General features: G+C 42.6%; 1 long non-coding RNA gene across 1 annotated transcript; it reads right to left on the bottom strand.

The window, feature by feature from the left end:
* Positions 1-7998: 7998 nt before the first annotated feature.
* Positions 7999-21225, bottom strand: LOC311109678. The gene is made up of 3 exons (XR_014610621.1): positions 21133-21225; positions 13348-13578; positions 7999-11087 (listed from the first exon to the last, which is right to left on the bottom strand). It is a non-coding gene; the product is annotated as an uncharacterized lncRNA (long non-coding RNA).
* Between the last annotated feature and the right edge of the window lie 1555 nt (positions 21226-22780).

The following is a 22780-nucleotide window of genomic DNA, read 5'->3' as shown; positions in this document are numbered from 1 at the left end:
ACTATGGCCAAGACCAAAGAGCTGTCAAAGGACACCAGAAACAAAATTGTAGACCTGCACCAGGCTGGGAAGACTAAATCTGCAATAGGTAAGCAGCTTGGTTTGAAGAAATCAACTGTGGGAGCAATTATTAGGAAATGGAAGACATACAAGACCACTGATAATCTCCCTCGATCTGGGGCTCCACGCAAGATCTCACCCCGTGGGGTCAAAATGATCACAAGAACGGTGAGCAAAAATCCCAGAACCACACGGGGGGACCTAGTGAATGACCTGCAGAGAGCTGGGACCAAAGTAACAAAGCCTACCATCAGTAACACACTACGCCGCCAGGGACTCAAATCCTGCAGTGCCAGACGTGTCCCCCTGCTTAAGCCAGTACACGTCCAGGCCCGTCTGAAGTTTGCTAGAGTGCATTTGGATGATCCAGAAGAGGATTGGGAGAATGTCATATGGTCAGATGAAACCAAAATATAACTTTTTGGTAAAAACTCAACTCGTCGTGTTTGGAGGACAAAGAATGCTGAGTTGCATCCAAAGAACACCATACCTACTGTGAAGCATGGGGGTGGAAACATCATGCTTTGGGGCTGTTTTCTGCAAAGGGAACAGGACGACTGATCCGTGTAAAGGAAAGAATGAATGGGGCCATGTATCGTGAGATTTTGAGTGAAAACCTCCTTCCATCAGCAAGGGCATTGAAGATGAAACGTGGCTGGGTCTTTCAGCATGACAATGATCCCAAACACACCGCCCGGGCAACGAAGGAGTGGCTTCGTAAGAAGCATTTCAAGGTCCTGGAGTGGCCTAGCCAGTCTCCAGATCTCAACCCCATAGAAAATCTTTGGAGGGAGTTGAAAGTCCATGTTGCCCAGCGACAGCCCCAAAACATCACTGCTCTAGAGGAGATCTGCATGGAGGAATGGGCCAAAATACCAGCAACAGTGTGTGAAAACCTTGTGAAGACTTACAGAAAACGTTTGACCTGTGTCATTGCCAACAAAGGGTATATAACATAGTATTGAGAAACTTTTGTTATTGACCAAATACTTATTTTCCACCATAAATAAATACATTCATAAAAAATCCTACAATGTGATTTTCTGGATATTTTTTTCTCATTTTGTCTGTCATAGTTGACGTGTACCTATGATGAAATTACAGGCCTCTCTCATCTTTTTAAGTGGGAGAACTTGCACAATTGGTGGCTGACTACATACTTTCCCCCCCCACTGTATCTGGCTAGCTAACAGAAGTAACTGTCCAGTTAGCTCTACTGACTTACTATGGGCTTGCGACCTACGTAAGCAGGTAACCATGCCAAAATTAACATAAAATGTATTTATTAATGTATCAAAATAAAAGACTGTAGTCAGGCAACATATGAGATGTGAATAGGCAACATTTCATTCCAAAGTCAGTGTATTTTCTCTTGCTTCAGGTCAAATATTGGCCACCATTGATTTCAAGAACATTTGTGTCATGTCTTACGTAGTCGTGTCATATTTCTTTGCATACGTTCAGTTGAAGCTTGCATCGATACATGCTTCAAAATATGTACAAACGGAGTACGAATTCGAGAGGTGCCCTCTGTGTTCCGTTTCGCATACTTTCATTTGGACTCATGTTCCGACCCATGTTCCGACCCTCCCGTGCTCCAATTTGCGTGCTCAGAGTAGGATGCATTTTGAGGAACACACAGTGTGTAGTAGTGAGATTCGGCTGGGTCCCAGCCCATTCAGGGGTGAGTGGTAATGAAATAGTAGACCTGGTAGCCAAAAGGGCTTTAAAACGAGATATAATTGTTATTCGTGCTCCATTGGGTAGAGGTGAGGCCACCCTTATGAAAAATATTGCAGTTAGAGTGCAGTAGCACTGCAGTATGCTACAAATACTGCGTCCAAAATAACACAGTTTTTTCTTTACTGCATTAATTTTGCAGTGTAATGCAGTTAGAGTGCAGTACAATGCAGTTATTCTGCAATTACTGCGTCCAAAATACCACAGTCGACTGCAGTTACTGCACTTTTACTGCAGTTTCAAAACTGCAATCTTTTTTTGTAAGGGCAAATGTAAGATTAGAGACATTATTATAGATGTTTGGCAGATGAGGTGGGACACAGAGCCAAAGTGACGGCATTTATATTCCCTCCAAATGAATGTTGGTGGACCAAGATTCAAGGGTCAGATTAGGGTCAGATTAGGGAGGAAGAGGTGGTGTTTGCTCAGTTGCGTCTAGGACATTGAACTCGTCATTATGTTTGGTTGGCAAGCACGTGAATGGTGTTGTTAATGTATTGTTGAAAGTACCAGTATATGGAGGAGAGGGAAAGATTGATGTATAGGGTTATTGAGGTTGGATGAGGGGGGATTGGAAGGGATTTTGGGGATGGGGAGGGTTTGATAGAAATTAGTAGGGCTTTTATTTTATTTTATTAGTAGTACAGGATTAGATAGGAGGGTTTCGTTTCTCTTAATGTTTGGTTCTTTATTCATTTAGTCTGTAAACTGTGATTGACTACACACTCCAGTACAGTAGGTGGCGCCTTGCACCTATAACGTTTATTTTGCGGACAACCATAAAATTATACAAGAAGCACCCATTCTTATTATAGCTCAATGGAACCTACCGAACAATAGTGTGTAGTGCATATACAGCGCATTCGTAAAGTTTTCAGACCCCTTGACCTTTGCCACATTTTGTTACGTTACAGCCTTATTCTAAAATAGATTCAATAAAAAAAAATCCTCATCAATCTACACACAATACCCCATATGGACATTTTTTGCAAATGTATTAAAAATAAAAAACTGAAATACCTTTTTTACATAAGTATTCAGACCCTTTGCTATGAGACTCGAAATTGAGCTCAGGTGCATCCTGTTTCCATTGATAATCTTTGAGATGTTTCTACAACTTGATTGGAGTCCACCTGTAGTAAATTCAATTGATTGGACATGATTTGGAAAGGCACAAACTTGTCTATATAAGGTTTCACAGTTGAAAGTGCATGCCAGAGCAAAAACCAAGCCATGAGGTTGAAGGAATTGTCCGTAGGATTGTGTCGAGGCACAGATCTGTGGAAGGGTACCAACACATTTCTGCAGCAATGAAGGTCCCCAAGAACACAGTGGCCTCCATCATTCTTAAATGGAAAAAGTTTGGAACCACCAAGACTCTTCCTAGAGCTAGCCGCCCGGCCAAACTGACGAATCGGGGGAGAAGGGCCTTGGTCAGGGAGGTGACCAAGAACCAGATGGTCACTCTGACAGAGCTCCAGAGTTCCTCTTTGCTGATGGGAGAACCTTCCAGAAGGCCAACCATCTCTCCAGCACTCCACCAATCTGGACTTTATGGTAGAGTGGCCAGACGGAAGCCACTCCTCAGTAAAAGGCACAGGACAGCACCTATAGGACTTTCAGACAATGAGAAATAAGATTCTCTGGTCTGATGAAACCAAGATTGAACATTTTGGCCTGAATGCCAAGCGTCACGTCTGGAAGAAACATGGCACCATCTTTACGGTGAAGCATGGTGGTGGCAGCATCATGCTGTGGGGATGTTTTTCAGTGGCAGGGACTGGGAGTTAAATCACTATTGAGGGAAAGATTAAAGGAGCAAAGTACAGAGAGATCCTTGATGAAAACCTGCTCCAGAGTGCTCAGAACCTCAGACTGGGGCGAAGGCTGAATTTCCAACAGGACCCTAAGCACACAGCCAAGACAATGCATGAGTGGCTTTGGGACAAGTCTTTGAGTGGCCCAGCCATAGCCGGACTTGAACCCGATCGAACATTACATTTACATTTACATTTTAGTCATTTAGCAGACGCTCTTATCCAGAGCGACTTACAGGAGCAATTAGGGTTAAGTGCCTTGCTCAAGGGCACATTAACGTCATTTAGCAGACGCTCTTAGCCAGAGCGACTCACAAATTGGTGCGTTCACCCTATAGCCAGTGGGATAACCACTTTACAATCTGGAGAGACTTGAAAATAGCTGTGCAGCAATGCTCTCCATCCAACCTGACAGGAGCTTGAGAGGATCTGCAGAGAAGAATGGGAGAAACTCCCCAAATACAGCTGTGCCAAGCTTGTAGCTTCATACCCAAGAAGACTTGAGGCTGTAATCACTGCCAAAGGTGCTTCAACAAAGTACTGAGTAAAGGTTCTGAATACTTGTGTAAATGTGAAGTTTTTTATTTGTAAAGAACTTGTAAAAAGTACAAAGAAAATACTGTTTTTGCTTTGTCATTATGGGGTATTGTGTGTAGATTGATGAGATTGTTTTTATTTGAAATAAATGTTGGAATAAGGCTGTAACGTAACAAAATGTGGAAAAAATCAAAGGGTCTGAATACTTTCCGAATGCACTGTATCTGGAGAGATCGTCCACACCTGGCCAGATCTACACAGTGGACATCTATCTGGAGAGCTCGTCCTCATCTGGCCAGATCTACATAGTGGAAATGTATCTGGAGACATTCAGTTGTCCAGTGGGACAGGTGCCCATGCAAGCACCAGCCTCCTTAATGATTTTCTTGCCTTCCTTTGACACCGGGTGCTGGCGATGTCCTGGAGGGCAGGCAACGTGGCTCCAGTGACGCGTTGGGCTGTCCACACCACCCTCTGGAGAGCCATGCAGTTGAGGGCGGAACAATCGCCGTACCAGGCAGTGATGCAGTCCGACAGAATGCTCTCAATGGTGCATCTGCAGAAGTTTGTGAGGGTGTTTGTATTTGTATTTATTATGGATCCCCATTAGCTGCTGCCAAGGCATATCAACATATTAAGTGTATGCCCTCAGGCCTCTACTCTACTACCACATACAGTGGCTTGCGAAAGTATTCACCCCACTTGGCATTTTTCCTATTTTGTTGCCTTACAACCTGGAATTAAAATTGATTTTTGGGGGGTTTGTATCATTTGATTTACACAACATGCCTACCACTTTGAAGATGCAAAATATTTTTTAGACTCAAATCTCTGGAAGACTGAAACAGGCTTCCCTCAAGAATTTCCCTGTATTTAGCGCCATCCATCATTCCTTCAATTCTGACCAGTTTCCCAGTCCCTGCCGATGAAAAACATTGGGGTGATGAGAGGTGCTGGGTTTGCGCCAGACATAGCGTTTTCCTTGATGGCCAAAAAGCTCAATTGTAGTCTCATCTGACCAGAGTACCTTCTTCCATATGTTTGGGGAGTCTCCCACATACCTTTTGGCGAACACCAAACGTGTTTGCTTTTTTTTTTTCATTAAGCAATGGCTTTTTTCTGGCCACTCTTCCGTAAAGCCCAGCTTTGTGGAGTGTACGGCTTAAAGTGGTCCTATGGACAGATACTCCAATATCCGCTGTGGAGCTTTGCAGCTCCTTCAGGGTTATCTTTGGTCTCTTTGTTGCCTCTGATTAATGCCCTCCTTGCCTGGTTCGTGAGTTTTGGTGGGCGGACCTCTCTTGGCAGGTTTGTTGTTGTGCCATATTCTTTCAATTTGTTTTAATGGATTTAACGATGTTCAACGTTTCGGATATTTTGGTGCCTTTCAGAACAGTTGTATATATACTGAGATCATGTGACACTTAGATTGCACACAGGTGGACTTTATTTAACTAATTATGTGACTTCTGAAGGTAATTGGTTGCACCAGATCTTATTTAGGGGCTTCATAGCAAAGGGGGTGAATACATATGCACGCACCACTTTTCCGTTATTTATTTTTTAGATTTTTTTTGAACAAGTTATTTTTTCATTTCACTTCACCAATTTGGACTATTTTGTGTATGTCCATTACATGAAATCCAAATAAAAATCCATTTAAATTACAGGTTGTAATGCAACAAAATAGGAAAAATGCCAAGGGGGATGAATACTTTTGCAAGGCACTGGTATCTATGACACAAAATCCATGTGTACATGTGTGTATAGTGCGTATGTTATCGTGTGTTTGTATGCATGTGTCCATGTTTGTGTTGCTTCACAGTCCCCGCTATTCCAGAAGGTGTATTTGTATCCGTTTTTTTTTAAATCTAATTTTACTGCTGGCATGAGTTACTTGATGTGGAATAGAGTTCCATGTAGTCATGGCTCTATGTAGTACTGTGTGCCTCCCATAGTCTGTTCTGGATTTGGGGACTGTGAAGAGACCTCTGGTGGCATGTCTTGTGGGGTATGCATGGGTGTCCGATCTGTGTGCCAGTAGTTCAAACAGACAGCCCGGTTCATTCAACATGTCAATACCGCTCACAAATACAAGTAGTGATGAAGTCAATCTCTCCTCCACTTTGAGCCAGGAGAGATTGATATTCAATGTTAGCTCTCTGTGTACATTTACATTACATTTTACATTTTAGTCATTTAGCAGACGCTCTTATCCAGAGCGACTTACAGTTAGTGAATACATTTTTTTTTTATACTGGCCCCCCGTGGGAATCGAACCCACAACCCTGGCGTTGCAAACGCCATGCTCTATCAACTGAGCTACATCCCTGCCGGCCATTCCCTCCCCTACCCTGGACGACGCTGGGCCAATTGTGCGCCGCCCATGAGTCTCCCGGTCGCGGACGGCTGCGACAGAGCCTGGATCAGGGTTCTTCAATTCCGGTCCTGGGGGGCCGAAACGCTTCTGTTTTTTATTTCTACCTGGTAGTTAATTGCACTCACCTGGTGTCCCATGTCTGAATTAGCCCCTGATTAGAAGGAGAGGATGAAAAACAGAGGTGTTTCGGCCCTCCAGGACCGGAATTGAAGAACCCTGGTGTACATCCAAGGGCCAGCCGTGCTGCCCTGTTCTGAGCAAATTGACACTCTTTGTGACACCTGACCACACGACTGAACAGTAGTCCAGTTGCAACAAAACTAGGGCCTGTAGGACCTGCCTTGTTGATAGTGCTGTAAAGAATGCAGAGCAGCGCTTTGTTATAGACAGACTTCTCCCATCCTAGCTACTGTTGAATCAATATGTTTTGACCATGACAGTTTACAATCCAGGGTTATTCCAAGCAATTTAGTCTCCTCAACTTGCTCCATTTCCACATTATTCATTACAAGATTTAGTTGAGGTTTAGGGTTTAGTAAATGATTTGTCCCAAATACAATGCTTTTAGTGTTAGTAGCCATGCCAATTTTCTTCAGCTGCCGAAGGTTGAAGAGGCACTGTTGCGCCTTCTTCCCCACCATGTCGGTGTGGCGAGATCATTTCAGGTCCTCAGTGATTTGCACACGAGGAACTTTAAACTTTTGACCCCCGTCGAGGAAGATGGGGGTGTGCACCCTCTTCTGTCTCCTGTAGTCCATAACAAGCGCCTTAGTTTTGTTGATGTTGAGCGAGAGGTTATTTTCCTGGCAGCACTCCTTCAGGGCTCTAACCTCCTCCCTGTAGGTTGTCTCGCCGCAGTTGGTAATCAGGCCTACTACTGTCGTGTCGTCAGCAAACTTGATGATTGAGTTGGAGTCGTGCATGGCCACGCAGGCATGGGTGAACAGGGAGTACAGGAGGGGACTGAGCACCCCACCCCGGGGGGCCCCAGTGTTGAGGATCAGAATGGCGGAGGTGTTACCTTACCTCATGAGTAAATCTAGGACCCAGTTGCACATGGAAGAGGTCAGACCAAGGCCCTGAGCTTAGTGACAAGCTTGGAGGGCACTATGGTGTTAAAAGCTGAGCTGTAGTCAATAAACAGCATTCTCACATAGGTATACCTCTTGTCCAGGTGGGATAGGGTGGTGTGCAGTGCAATGACGATTGCGTCGCCCATGGATCTGTTGGGGCGGTATGCGAATTGTGTGGGTCTAGGTTCTCGGGTAAGTTGGAGGTGATATGGTCCTTAACTAGCCTCTCAAAGCACTTCACGATGACAGAAGTGAGTGCTACGGGGCAATAGTCATTTACTTTTCTTTCTTGGGTACAGGAACAATGGTGGACATCTTGAAGGAAGTGGGTACAACAGACTGGGATAGGGAGGGATGGAATATGTATGAGAAGAGGTTGACCAACACAAATACATGTACAAACTTTATTTTTCATTTGCAGATTAAGTTCAATGCAGTTATCCAAACACATTTGTCATCAATGACTAAAATAATAAATCTAGTTTTAAAAGACACATTTCATAAATAAATGTAGTCATTTCATAGCCTGTGTATCATTAAACAAATAGTAATTTAGTAGCAAAAAATAATCCAGCCAAATTTATGCTGAAAACTGATCATAACACCATCTCTGTCTGATACATGTTGTGTCTACAAATTCATTCCCACAGAAAACTTTAGATGGAAGCAGTACCACACAGTCAACCCTCAGACTATTGTTTCAATGTCAGAAGCCTCAGAGGGTATTCAACTTAAGGGTAAATCCAAGGTGATCTCAATATCTCTACAGTAGAAGCTAACAAAACACATTGATCAGTAAAGTAGAGGCTAACATTGTATAAAACGCTCCCTTTCCACTGCACAGTGAGAAGCAATGGTGTGCAACTTGTGGTGGAAATTTTAACCAAATGGGGAGAGACAGAGATTTCTTCCAACAAACTAACTTCCAGCTTTATTTAAGAATTGCAATAATGGAGCTGGTCAATAATAGTGCCCAATAATACAGAAAATACAGAGGTCTTATATAGTAGACCTAAAAATGCTGTGTCATGGCTGGTTCCACCCCTCCCCGGCAGATCGGGGCATCACGAGCTACCTTGTGTTCATCTTGTGGTTATGTGTATCGGGTGTGTGAGATCATACAGCCCAAACAAGTGATAACGTTCTGTTACTCCTTTCTGCTCAAGCTAGCCTCTGTTCTCTTCATATCTCCACACTGCCCTTGAAAGATACGAAAATAACAGAATGGACTGAAAAACTGTGGTCACTCTGAGAGGCTCTTTGTCTTTGGCCATGTGACCAAGTTTCTCAGAAGCAAAGATAATTGAAAACAATAACAGGTCTGTTCTGTTCCTCACGCTATCTCTATCCCGAATCACACTATGTCCTTGACTATACGCCTAGACCAGCTGTGGGGAGCTAAAGGGAACCATCCTTGTGAAAATCACAGTAGTTATGAAATCCCCTAGCAACAGTAAGACATCTTACTATTGCCAAGCACATAGTTGTTAACTATCAACATTCAAACAGATATAATCAATAAAGCAGGTAAATACACACTTTTTCACTCACATACACTTTCTTACTGTTATCAAATTCACTGTTACCACTTCCTTTATGAGGTGAGAATGAAGTGATGGAGTGACTTTAATCTTAGCTGGTCTGAGTCAACTGATGAGGCTTCTCTCCTTTATGTTTATATTGGTGTGTTTTTAAGGTATTCAATCTGGAGAAACTCTTCCCACAGTCACAGTGGTAAGGCTTCTCTCCTGTGTGTGTTCAACGATTAACTTTTACCTGATGTTTTGAAGCATTTCCCAAAGTCAGAGCAGGAGCAAGGCTTACGTCTTTTATGTATTAATTGATGACTTTTTAAGGTATCCAATCGGGAGAAACTCTTTCCACAGTCAGAGCAGGAGTAAGGCTTCTCTCCTGTGTGCACTCTCTGATGAATGGTTAATTTAGCTGAATTAATGAAGCATTTCCCACAGTCAGAGCAGGAGTAAGGCTTTTCTCCAGTGTGCATTTTCTGATGAACTGTCAGAGCCCTTGATGTTGTGAAGCTCTTCCCACAGTCAGAGCAGGAATAAGGCTTCTCTCCAGTGTGCACTCTTTGATGAATGGTTAATTTAGCTGATTTAATGAAGCAATTCCCACAATCAGAGCAGGAGTAAGGCTTCTGTCCTTTATGTATTAATTGGTGACTTTTTAAGGTATCCAATCGGGAGAAACTCTTTCCACAGTCAGAGCAGAAGTAAGGCTTCTCTCCAGTGTGCACTCTCTGATGAATGGTTAATTGAGATGAGTTAATGAAGCATTTCCCACAGTCAGAGCAGGAGTAAGGCTTCTGTCCTTTATGTATTAGTTGGTGACTTTTTAAGGCATGCAATTGGGAGAAACTCTTCCCACAGTCAGAGCAGGAGTAAGGCTTCTCTCCAGTGTGTACTCTCTGATGAACTGTCAGAGCTTGTGATGTTGTGAAGCTCTTCCCACAGTCAGTGCAGGAGTACGGCTTCTCTCCTGTGTGTATACGTTGATGTCTTTTTAAGTGGCACAATTGGGAGAAACTCGCCCCACAGTCAGTGCAAGAGTATGGCTTCTCTCCTGTGTGTATACGTTGGTGTGTTTTTAAAGTAGTCAATTGGGAGAAACTTTTCCCACAGTCAGAGCAGAAGGAAGGCTTCTCTCCTGTGTGTCTTCTTTGATGAATTTTTCGCTCAGTTGATGTTGTGAAGCACTTCCCACAGTCAGAGCAGGAGTAAGGCTTTTCTCCTTTATGGATACGTTGGTGGGTTTTCAAGTTGCCTGACATGGAGAAGCTCTTCCCACAGGCAGAGCAGGAGAATGGCTTCTCTCCTTTATGTATACATTGGTGGGTTTTTAGGTTGCCCGATATGGAGAAACTCTTCCCACAGACAGAGCAGGAGTAAGGCTTCTCTCCTGTGTGTATACGTAGGTGGGTTTTTAAGTTGCCCAATCGGGAGAAACTCTCTCCACAGTCAGAGCAGGAGTAAGGCTTCTCTCCTGTGTGTATACGTTGGTGTGTTTTTAAGTTGCCCAATCGGGAGAAACTCTTCTCACAGTCAGAGCAGGAGTAAGGCTTATCTCCAGTGTGCACTCTCTTATGAAATGTCAGAGCTTGTGATGTTGTGAAGCTCTTCCCACAGTCAGTGCAGGAGTTTTTCTTCTCTCCTGTGTGTATACGTTGGTGTGTTATTAAGTGGCCCAATTGGGAGAAACTCACCCCACAGTCAGAGCAGGAGTAAGGCTTCTGTCCTTTATGTATTAATTGGTGACTTTTTAAGGTATCCAATCGGGAGAAACTCTTTCCACAGTCAGAGCAAGAATACAGATTCTCTCCTGTGTGTATTTTTAAGTGTATTTTTAACTTTGATAGAATTGGGAAAATCTCCTCACAATGTGGGCAGTGGTGAGACCTTTTAGCTCTGTGATCTTCCTGCTGTTGCTCTCTGGATGTAGAGAATGTCTCAACATGGTCTCCTGTGTGAACAACATCAGAAGAACCAGTCAGTTTGTGTGATATACATGACTTCATATACAGTGCCCTCAGAAAGTATTCACACCCCTTGACTTTTTCTAGATTTTGTTGTGTTTCAGCCTGAATTAAACATTTATTAAATTGAAATTGTGTGTCATTGGCCTACATGCAATACCCCAATACCACAACACATACATGGCCATGGATACATGACTAGATGTTGGATATTGTTGTACCAAGATGAATTCTACTACGACTATCTAGCATCTGAATATGAATACCACATCTGTAGATTCTAAACCACCAGTTGGAGGACAGATGGAACTAAACCACCAGTTGGCCAGAAAGTGTTATACATGGCAGGTAAACTGTTTCGTCTTTAGATGCACTTTATAGACCTGATAACAACCATGGAATACCCCATAACGTCAGTGGAATACCCCATAACGTCAGTGGAATACCCCATAACGTCAGTGGAATACCCCATAATGTCAGTGAAATTATTCTATTAAAATTAATTTAAAATAAAAAGGTAAAATGTCTTGAGTCAATAAGTATTCAACCCCTTTGTTATGGAATGCCTAAATAAGTTCAGGAGTAAAAATGTGCTTAACAAGTCACATGATAAGTTGCATCAACTCACTCTATGTGCAATAATAGTGTTCAACATGATTTTTGAATGACTACCTCATCTCTGTACCCCACACATACAATGATCTGTCCCTCTGTCAAGTAGTGAAATTCAAACACAGATTCAACCACAAAGACCAGGGAGGTTTTCTAATGCCTCACAAAGAAGGGCACCTATTGGTAGAAAAACAAAACAAAAAAGAAGACATTGACTATACCTTTGAGCATGGTGAAGTTATTAATTACACTTTGGATGGTGTATCAATACACCCAGTCACTACAAAGATACAGGCGTCCTTCCTAACTCAGTTGCCGGAGAGGAGGGAAACCGCTCAGGGATTTCACCATGATGCCAATGGTGACTTTAAAACAGTTAGACTGAGGATGGATCAACAACATTGTAGTTACTCCACAATACTAACATAAATGGCAGAGTGAAAAGAAGGAAAGCTGTACAGAATACATGCATCCTGTTTGCAATGAGGCACTAAAGTAAAAATGTGGCAAAAATAATTAACTTTATAACCTGAATAGCGTTATGTTCAGAGCAAATCCAACAACACATTACGGAGTACCACTCTTCGCATGGTTGTGGCTGCATCATGTTATGGGTATGCTTCTCATCAGCAAGGACTTGGGAGTTTGTTAAGGATAAAAAGAAACGGAATAGTGTTAAGCACCGGCAAAATCCTAGAGGATAACCTGGTTCAGTCTGCTTTCCAACAGACACTGGGAGACAAATTCACCTTTCAGCAGGACAGTAACCTAAAACACAAGGCCAAATATACACTGGAGTTGCTTACTAAGACAACATTGAATGTTCCTGAGTGGCCTAGTTACAGTTCTAAATTAAAATCTGTTTAAAAAGCTATGGCAAGACTTGAAAATGTCTGTCTTGCAATGATCAACAACCAACTTGACAGAGCTTGAAGAATTAAAAAAATAATGATGTGCAAATAATTTACAATCCAGGTGTGCAAAGCTCTTCGAGATTTACCCAGAAAGACTCACAGCTGTAATCGCTGCCAAAAGGTGCTTCTACAAAGTATTGACTCAGGGGTGTGATGTAAATTAGATATTTCTGCATTTCAATTTTAATAAATTTGCAAACATTTCTAAAAACATGTTTTCACTGTCATTATGGGGTATTGTGTGTAGATGGCTCAGAAAAAATATCAATTTAATCCATTGTGAATTTAGGCTGTAACACAACAAAATGTGGAATAAGTCAAGGGGTAGGAATACTTTCTGAAGGCATACAGTACAATACACAGACTCATTTCATAGAACTTTAAAAACACTGGCAGTTTGTCTACTTCACTTCTTTAGTCTACTCTCTGAACACTCCAGATAGCCCAGTGAATAAAACACATGTTGACAATAACATCTACCTTCTCATTGAAACAGTTCATCATGAAACAGTTCTACTGGAACTTTTCATGCACAGTGGGAAGTTGGAAGGAACAACACAAGCTTTGTTGTGCAGTCTGGAGTTCTTCAGGGATGTGATATCAAAATGAATGAATTCAACCTATCAATAGACTTGGTCATAACTTATGGATGTCTAACTTATGAAGAGAACTTATAGATAAATGAATACAACAAACGTAGTTAGACAGAACCTGCTCTTACCATGAGAAACAGATTTCTCAATCTTGTCCTCCTCTTCTTCATCATCTTTAATGTTGACATTCAGCTCCAGTGTTTGACTGCAGTCTTCCAGCTTCACTGATGCCATCTCTGGATCCTGCAATGCACACTGGGCTCCACTGTCACAATCAGGACCCAGTGTGGAAGGAGAGAGGCAGGCTGGGTTTGTCCTCACTGTTGATGTTACCGGCCTCAGACTTAATCTGAGTCGGCCTGTAGTAATAAAGAGAAACGGACACAAAAGTTATTGTCTTGACAGTTCTGGCACTTTCTTTATTCTCTAAAAATATATTATATTTTTTCTTGTTCAATTCTCACTTCAATAGATCAGGTAGCTAAGCACTGACAACAAAACATTCATTAATTCACATTAGACACAAAGTACACACTTTAAATTACACAACGTAAATGCACTTAACCTATAATAGATTTCCTGAATCCACATGCATACATAAATGACTCAAAAACCATTTAGTACAAGGTTACAGTTTGTTTTAGGCAACACTATTAATTATTTTCTTGAATAACCTTGTCTTCATTGTATTATTTCAGTCACAACCAATTGTATTTCCCGATCACACCATAGTAACATTTATAGATAAAGGTAGAAACAACAGAATGTGTCTGAATATTGCTACACATGTAGAAAACCGATTACCATTACATTCAGCTTCAAAACTGTAGTGCAACCGTGAAATTGTCTCTCTCTCTCTGATCAGAGTGTGTGAGCAGAGCAGAGCGGAGCGGAGCAGAGCGGAGCGGAGCAGAGCGGAGCAGAGCGGAGCAGAGCAGAGCAGAGCGGAGCCCACTTTGACTGGAGAGTTAAGGGAGATTCGCAACCGCTGGAGCGTCGGCCTTCTCGCCCGCTTCAATTTCGCTCCAATAGCGTTCCAGTAGCGCTTACTTCATGAACTTTAATCCATTTTAGAATAAGGCTGTAATGTAACAAAATGTGAAAAGTCAAGGGGTCTGAACGCACTGTATATGTTAAATTTTTAGACTGATTTAATACAACAAAAATGCTGTTTAAATGCTGAGTGCTTAATGTCCCTGACTCCCTACCAGCCTAGTGTCGCACTCGCAAATGCTTCACAATGTATTTCTTTGTAGGCTATAGCATTGAAATAATATAGCCTAAATAATTATATTATGTTCCTTCTTAGGCTCCCTGTCTGGCTCCTGACCCATTTAGAGTGTTTATATGCTGTTTAATATGACATTTAGCCTATTTGAAATGATGAGCGCTTCTTACGTTCACCTTTTCATGTTAATTAAAATACGTTTCTTTCAAATCATATGGTTTGCTTTCAAAACTTAAAAAACAAATGGTAGGTCCATGTAGTCACAAAAAAATTTGATGGGTGTTGGTTAAATTGTGATTTTAATGAATGGAGCTGCATTTTTCTTTCCTGTGAGCTGGGTGCGGTTTTTAGCGGAGCAGTTGGAAAGGACGTGGAGGACCTAGCTCTGTTCGAATACCCATACTAATATACTGTATACTACATACTTAATGAGTATATACTACATACTATTAGTTGTCTTGTTTTGTATGCTTTGTACAAAATAATAAAATGCAGGACAACAGGATATTTATAAACGTAGCTCTTTATTAACTAGCTATAACTGGCATGTCCATGTGTCTCTGGCCATGATCATCTAAGTATGACCTCACCACCTGGGTGGTCTTAACCAATCATAGCACAGTATGATATGACAGTATAATGCATCCAATTACAATTCAGTATGCTGACACATATGAATATTACATCCCCCTTCTTTAAAAAAAAAGAAAAAAATATGTAGAACAATAAAGCGTTTCTTTTGAATATATGCTCTGTAGTTTGAACTCGAGGTAAGTAACCATTTAAACTGCACCAACTGCATCAACATAACAGACAAACAATGATTCAGCATACTGTTACTTTTAGAACAAATATTTCTCAGCAACTCAGCTTTTCACTGTAGCAATGACATCTCAACATATCAAACAAATACCATACCAAAGCATTTCAAGTTACCTTTCAATAACAAGTTTACAATCTGGAACTCTTTTAGGGCAGCGATCCGCCTACACCCTTTGACATTTCACAGGTCTAGGACAGCTCTAGGCTTGACCTCTCTTCCTGACCTTGTGTGATATGAAGCTGAGCATGCTTCTGTGTCAGTCAACAGTTCTTGTGGTGTTGCAGGTAAGTATGGTGTATGTTGTGTTGTGTCTGTGTTTAGTCCACCCCGTTCTCTTTCAGGGGAAAAGATCATCTCGTCAGTGTGTTGTTCTTTTGTGTTCAGTAGGTGACGACGATTGCGGCGGTACACCGCTACTTCTGCGGTGCGAACGAGATATGAACGTTCAGTGTCAGCTGGTTGGATGACGACTGCTGGCTTCCAGTAGCCATGCTCCTGGATTCTAACTGACTCTCCGTCGTTCAGTGGTGGCAGTGGTCTGGCTGACCTGTCGTAGTATCGCTTTTGCTGTTGTTGTCTCTGTGCACGTTTTGCATGCACTTCCTTGTAGCTGACGACCTCAGGTTGCAGCTGCTGGTTGGTGCTGGGAAGGATTGAGCGAAGTCTGCGGCTCATCAACAGCTGGGCTGGTGATTTGAAGTTGTCAACTGGAGTGTTGCGGTATTCAAGGAGACTGAGGTAGGGGTCTCTCTTGTCTGCTTTTGCTTTGTCCATGAGTGATTTAGCGATCTGCACAGATTTTTCAGCAAGGCCATTACTTTGAGGGTAATGTGGGCTTGTGGTGACGCGTGTGAACTCCCATGCTTTTGTGAAGGATTCAAACTCATTTGATTTGTAACAGGGCCCATTGTCAGATATTAAAGTCTCTACAATGCCATGCCTGGCAAAGGCTGCTTTCAGCTTGTGTATCACAGCTGCAGATGTGGTGCTGTGAAGCTTGTCGAGTTCGAAGTATCTGCTGTAGTAGTCCACTGTTATAATGTAGTCCTCGTTGTTCCACGTGAACAGATCGTTTACCACGACCTGCCAGGGTCGGTCTGGGATACGGTGAGGTAACATTGGCTCTTTGGTGTTTGAGGGGCGTCGTTCAAGACAGGTGGGGGATTTACCAACCATGTCCTCTATTTGTTTGCACATTCCGGGCCAAAACAAAATGTCCCGTGCTCTCTGTTTGCACTTTTCCATGCCCATGTGTCCAGCATGGATCTTTGTCAAAATCTCTTCTCTGAGACTGGTAGGAATGATGATTTTCTCTCCTTTGAAAATTATTCTGTTGATCTGTGATAGTTCGTCACGATGGTTCCAGAACTTTGAGACGCTCTGAGGGCATTTTCTCCTCTCCTCAGGCCATCCTGACTGTATGACTTTCCTCAGCTGTGTGAGTTGTGTGTCTTTTTCTGTTTCTGCTCGGATCTCCTTCAGTTTTGTGTCACTAACTGGTAAGTTGCTGTACACAGTGTGCACCTGCATGTCCATGCCTTCACTGAGGCTGCTGTCCTTGTAGGTAAGAAACTTCCTGGAGAGTGTGTCTGCGACAGGGATGTCTTTGCCTGGACGGTGAGTGATTGTGAAGTCGTATTTTTGTAGTTGAAGGATCATTCTCTGTAGCCTTGGCGGGGCTGCGGCTAACGGTTTCCTCATGATTGACTCGAGGGGCTTGTGGTCTGATTCCACAATGACTTGTCGTCCATAGACATACTGATGGAAACGCTTACATCCGAACAGAATGGCGTACAGCTCCTTTTCGATTTGAGCGTAGTTGATTTCACAGTCTGTGAGAGATTTGGAAGCGTAGCCGATGGGTTTTCCTTCTTGCAGTAGCACTGCCCCTAGTCCATACTTTGACGCGTCCACCTGGAGTCTGAGCTCTTTGTTGGGGTCGTAGTATGCAAGGATTGGTCCTGGTTCTCTCGTGATCAAGTCTTTCACTTTCTGGAAAGCGATGTCGTGTTGGTTGTCCCAGAGGAACTCACTGGACTGCTTTAGCAGCTGACGCAGGGGTGCATTAGCATTGGAGAGGCTGGGTGCGAACTTGGCTAAGTAGTTGACCATGCCAAGCACTGTTTCCAGCTCTGCGTGGTTCTTTGGTGGCTCCATTTCCTTTATGGCTGAGATCTTCTGCGGATCTGGCTTGATTCCATTCGCTGTGAGAAGATGTCCGAAGTAGCTGACCTCTGTAGCGCCGACTGTGCTCTTCTCGGGGTTGAGCCGGACTCCTCTCTCGCGGGACCTTTGCAGCATCGCGTTGAGGTTTCTGTCGTGTTCCTCTTTGGTTCGACCATAGACAAGGATGTCGTCCACAATTGCCACGACTCCGTCGAGGCCTTCGTACACCTAGTCGATCTTTCGCTGAAACTCGTCTTGGGCTGAGATAATCCCAAAAGGCAGGCGACGGAACCTGTAGCGTCCAAACGGTGTGTTGAACGTTGTGAGCTTAGATGACTCTTCTGTGAGCTTGATAGCCCAGTAGCCTGATCTGGCGTCCATGACACTGAAGTAGCGTGCGCCCGCTAGCTTGTGTGTGATGCCATCTAGCGTCGGTAAGGGGTAATGGGGGCGTTTGATAGCCTTGTTCAAGTCTCTTGGGTCGAGACATACTCTGAGCTTGCCTGTGCGTGGTTTCTCCACCACCACTAACGCGTTGACCCAATCTGTCGGTTCTGTAACCTTGGTGACAATGTCAGATTGCTCCATGCTCTCCAACTCTTTCTTCAGACGGGCGCGGAGAGCAAGTGGAATCTTTCTCGGTGGGTAGACCACAGGGGTTGCGTCTGGGTCAAGGTGAATGGTACATTCTCCTGGGAATAGTCCTATTCCTGTAAAAACATCAGCAAACTCCTCCATGACATTCTCTATCTCTACTGGTGCTGTCACTGATAAAACTAGCTTGATAAGGTCCATGTCTAAACATGCTTTAAGACCTAGCACTGCAGGTGCTCGAGTGTCAACAACGTAAAAGTCCAACATCACGTCCCTTTCCTTGTATTTGCATTTGAGAGTGCATGTTCCTTTTACTGGGAGCTGTTCACCACCATAACCAGTCAGTCTGCGCGTGGTGGGCTGTAGCTCACACTCAGATGTCAAGCTTCTGTACTTACTCAGAGAAATAATGTTTACTTGTGCACCAGTGTCTAGTTTGAATTTTAGCTCTGTGCCTTGTCTTCCTATCTCAATGTCAGCAAAGGCTTGCTCTGTCTCTGATATGTGACTTTTCTGTGTCACTGAATCAATAAACAGTTCATCAGCATTTGACTCTTTGATTGACATTTCATCTTCACTCACTGTATGTACTGTTTTTCCACGGTAAACTCTGCACACTTTTGCAAAGTGATTCCATTTTCCACATTTAGTACACTGTTTGCCTTTAGCTGGGCAATTCCCCTGTTCGCCATGCACTTTGTATCCACAATATTCACATGTTTTGGGGCGTTTGGAGTCTGTGTCGCTCTGTTTTGGAGTTCTGTCTGTCTCCGTTCTGAAACATGCTCTCTGGGCACTGGAGGTGTGCTTTGATGTCTGCCTGACTGCGTGCACTGCTTGTTCACGTGATGCGCTCGTGCTGCCGCCTGAAATGGTTTTCATCTGAACCTGTGCTAGCTCGTGAGATCTGGCTATGTCGATAGCTTTGTCCAGCGTTAACTCTGATCCAACATTCAAAAGTTTCTCTCTCACTCGCGGTGAGTGTATTCCAAATACAATACGGTCCCTGACCATCTCATCCTTGTTTGCATAATCACAGTCGTTCACAAGCAGTCGCAGCTCAGTGACAAACTGTTCAAACGATTCACTAGCGCCTTGTACTTTCTCATGGAATTTGTACCTAGCGAAAATTGTATTGGTCTTTGGCAAAACATATGCTTCAAAACGATCGTAGTATGTTTTCAGTACCTTTGATTCAGCCTCGGTAAGTGTCCATGTGTTGTAAATGTCTCTCCCTTTTTCACCGATCCAGAGGAGCAGGTAGCTGCACTTTTCCTCTTCTCCTCTTTCCTTCAGAGGACCCGTGAACATCAGCTCCACATGCTGTTTGAACTTACGCCATGCATCGGGTAGATTTGTAGACCCCCAATCCATTCGAGGTGAAGGAACTCCAGCAAAATCCATATTTTAGTCCTTTTACTCTGACACCATGTCTTGTTTTGTATGCTTTGTACAGAATAATAAAATGCAGGACAACAGGATATTTATAAACGTAGCTCTTTATTAACTAGCTATAACTGGCATGTCCATGTGTCTCTGGCCATGATCATCTTAGAATGACCTCACCACCTGGGTGGTCTTAACCAATCATAGCACAGTATGATATGACAGTATAATGCATCCAATTACAATTCAGTATGCTGACACACATGAATATTACATTAGTATACTGTAAACGAACGGTTTCGTTTCAGTTGAGCGTACTAGAGCTTCACCTGTCTACCGGAAGTTGATGCTGTTGCTATGCAACCTCTTGTTAGCTTGTTAGCATAACAAATGACTAGCTAGACATTTGACGATTTTGGGTGTGTTCGTAAATTCAATCTGGAGTGCCAGAGTGCTCTCTGGGCGTTCGTAAATTCAAAGCAGGGTTGATCCGAGCTTTCTGACTATCACAACGGCAGTCACAACAAGCTAACTCTGACCATTGTACTCCCCCTAGCAGAGCTGGTTAGGCTGTTTTCATGTTATCCAGAGCGTTGGTGACTGTAACTGTGCTGCTGGCAACAATTTAAATTAGGCTTTTTTGCCGACGTTAACTAACACTGCCCATTTTCAAAAGGGTGTTAAGCATTCGTAAATTCATCAGTTATTCTGTGCTCTGGCAAACTCAGACAAGAATACTCTGAAATTGGAGTAGATGGCCAGAGCGAATTTATGTCCATTGAGAATGCACAACGACTATACCACTTCGCTAAGAATGACGTGAATAACCAATAAATGTTGGATAGTTAGTTAGATATCATATCATTAATATACTTGCAAGCTCGATGTATTAGTAGCCAACTAACGTTAGGTAGCTAGCTAACATACAGGTACACATTGCTGTAATGATATGCTATACTGTGCGTAAGGATAGCGTAGCCAACAAAATGATAGCCAACACAATGTGTAGTGTAATTTATTTGAAAAGTCATTACTTTATTAGATTACTTAACATTTTCTTAACATTTGTCATAATTAAGTTAAAGCAATGAATTTGTATCTGCTCTCGTCGAACTTCGGCTGCATATTTTCCGCAATTTTCTTAAAATATGAAAACCTGAAGCCACGCCCATTTTCGGAATAATTGCATTACGGGCCCTAAAAGCACGGAAATAGTGTCCACTGCTTGTATACTTCGTATTTTGGCGAATTTAGTACCACATCCGGGAACTTTTGGCATACTAACTCTATCCATACTATGACCAATAAGCATACTACATACTCAATTTACGTCACAAATAGTATGGTTAAGTATGAGTATTCGAACACAGCTTCTGCCTCTGCATCCACACTGCCTGTACTGAAGTCTGGTGATGCAGATTTGGGCTCCGCCATTTTGTCTGCTCGCATCACGAATTAAAAAATCTCAAATAAATGGATCCTTTATGAAATGACCTTGATGAAATGAAGTACATTCATTCAGACAAACCAACGTCTCTAACTATGTCACTTGTAAAATAACTTATCGCGTTCTTCACTCATTCGGTTTGACATAAAAAATAACACATAAAACCTTTACCAAACGTTATACCCAACATGATAATAGACATATTTGTTACCTAGTATGTTATGAAATGTTCCTACGATATTAGAAGGTTTAAACGTGCTATTACATACCTTTAGTAATACAGAAGTGATCGTTTCGACAACACAGTTCTGTTTGTTTCTTTCTTTCTTTCTTTACTTCCTGTTCCCCGCAAGTGCGACAGCAACTTCACAGATAGAACAATGAGACAGATATTTCACTGGATGTATAAATGTGAAGCATCCGCTTGGCGTTTCCACTCACTACCAAATATGGTAGTGAGAGGAAGCCCACTGGCCGGCAGTGGGAGAAGAAAGAAGAAGATTGATTTTGGCCGACATTTTGCTAATTTTCTCATCGATGAAACATCTGATCTCAATACCGTTATAATGCTCTAGTCTACCTTGGTTGAGTTATAAAAACCTTTGGAGACATCTTCTTCTTTTTCAGTATAATGGCGTTTGCAACAATTACATGTGCATTCTGCCACCTACTGTACAGGTGGATAATACAGATCCCCAAAATGAAATAATGTGGGGTACATTTTAAAAATAAAAATAAAAGATTCCATACAAACTATCAAACTATCAAAATGTTAATTAAACTAAATCAGCCTGCTTTCTGTTCTAATCAGGTCTGTAGGCAGAACATTTTCTGGCGACAGTAGTCCTTGCAGTCTTGGAGGCCCAAAAACTTCTCAGCTGCAGATATGATGATGTCCAGCTTCTTGGACTTCTTGTGCAGTACAATTACTAACAGTGGCTATAAATGCAAAAAAATCCACCTTCTTCACAATAAGTGTATCCAGATCACTTGAATGACATATAACATTTGCAAGTGGTTGCGGTGCATCCACCGCCATATATTCTTCAGAACTGTGGTCTCTTTCCCCTTCAACTCTCTTCACTGTCTCCACATAGGAGATTTGCTGTACAGCCCTGATCCTTGACCCCACCACCTCTTTCACCCTAACAAGGCACTCATGGAATTCGGGAATATTATCCCCACCACAGTTGCAACATTTCAATAACGTATTCCTTCTGTCTGCAAAAGCTCTACTGACTTACTATGGGCATGCGACCTACGCACGCTATAGTGGGTATTGTAAGCAGGTAACCATGCCAAAATTAACACAGCATGTATTTATTAACGTATCAAAATAAAATACTGTAGTCAGGCAACATTTGAGATGTGAATGGGCAACATTTAATTCCAAAGTCAGTGTATTTTCTCTTGCTTCAGGTCAAATATTGGCCGCCATTGATTTCAAGAAAATGTGTGTCATGTATTACGTAGTCGCGTCATATTTATTTGCATACGTTCGGTTGAAGTTTGCATCGATACATGCTTCAAAATATGTACAAACGGAGTACGAATTCGAGAAGTGCCCTCCGTGTTCCGTTTCGCATACTTTGATTAGGACTCCGTTTGTTCCGACCCTCCCGTGTTCCAATTTGCGTGCTCGGAGTAGGATGCATTTTGAGGAACACACAGTGTGTAGTAGTGAGATTCTGCTGGGTCCCAGCCCATTCAGGAGTGACTGGGAATGAAATAGTAGACCTGGTAGCCAAAAGGGTGTCGTGTATGACGATTATGACTAGTCTTGAGGGACAAAGAAGAACTGTTTATCTTAAGTTTGAATGTAGCCGTTTGGAGGGTGACGCCCCAGGGGAGACTGGTGATTGGCCAGAAGAGGGAGCCACCCATCTTTTTGCATTGTTTATAAGTAAGGGGCTAGAC

The sequence above is a fragment of the Coregonus lavaretus genome, assembly GCF_964263955.1.
Source record: "Coregonus lavaretus genome assembly, chromosome: 35".
In the NCBI taxonomy this organism is placed as follows: domain Eukaryota; kingdom Metazoa; phylum Chordata; class Actinopteri; order Salmoniformes; family Salmonidae; genus Coregonus; species Coregonus lavaretus.
This window is presented reverse-complemented; position numbering and strand designations above follow the sequence as displayed.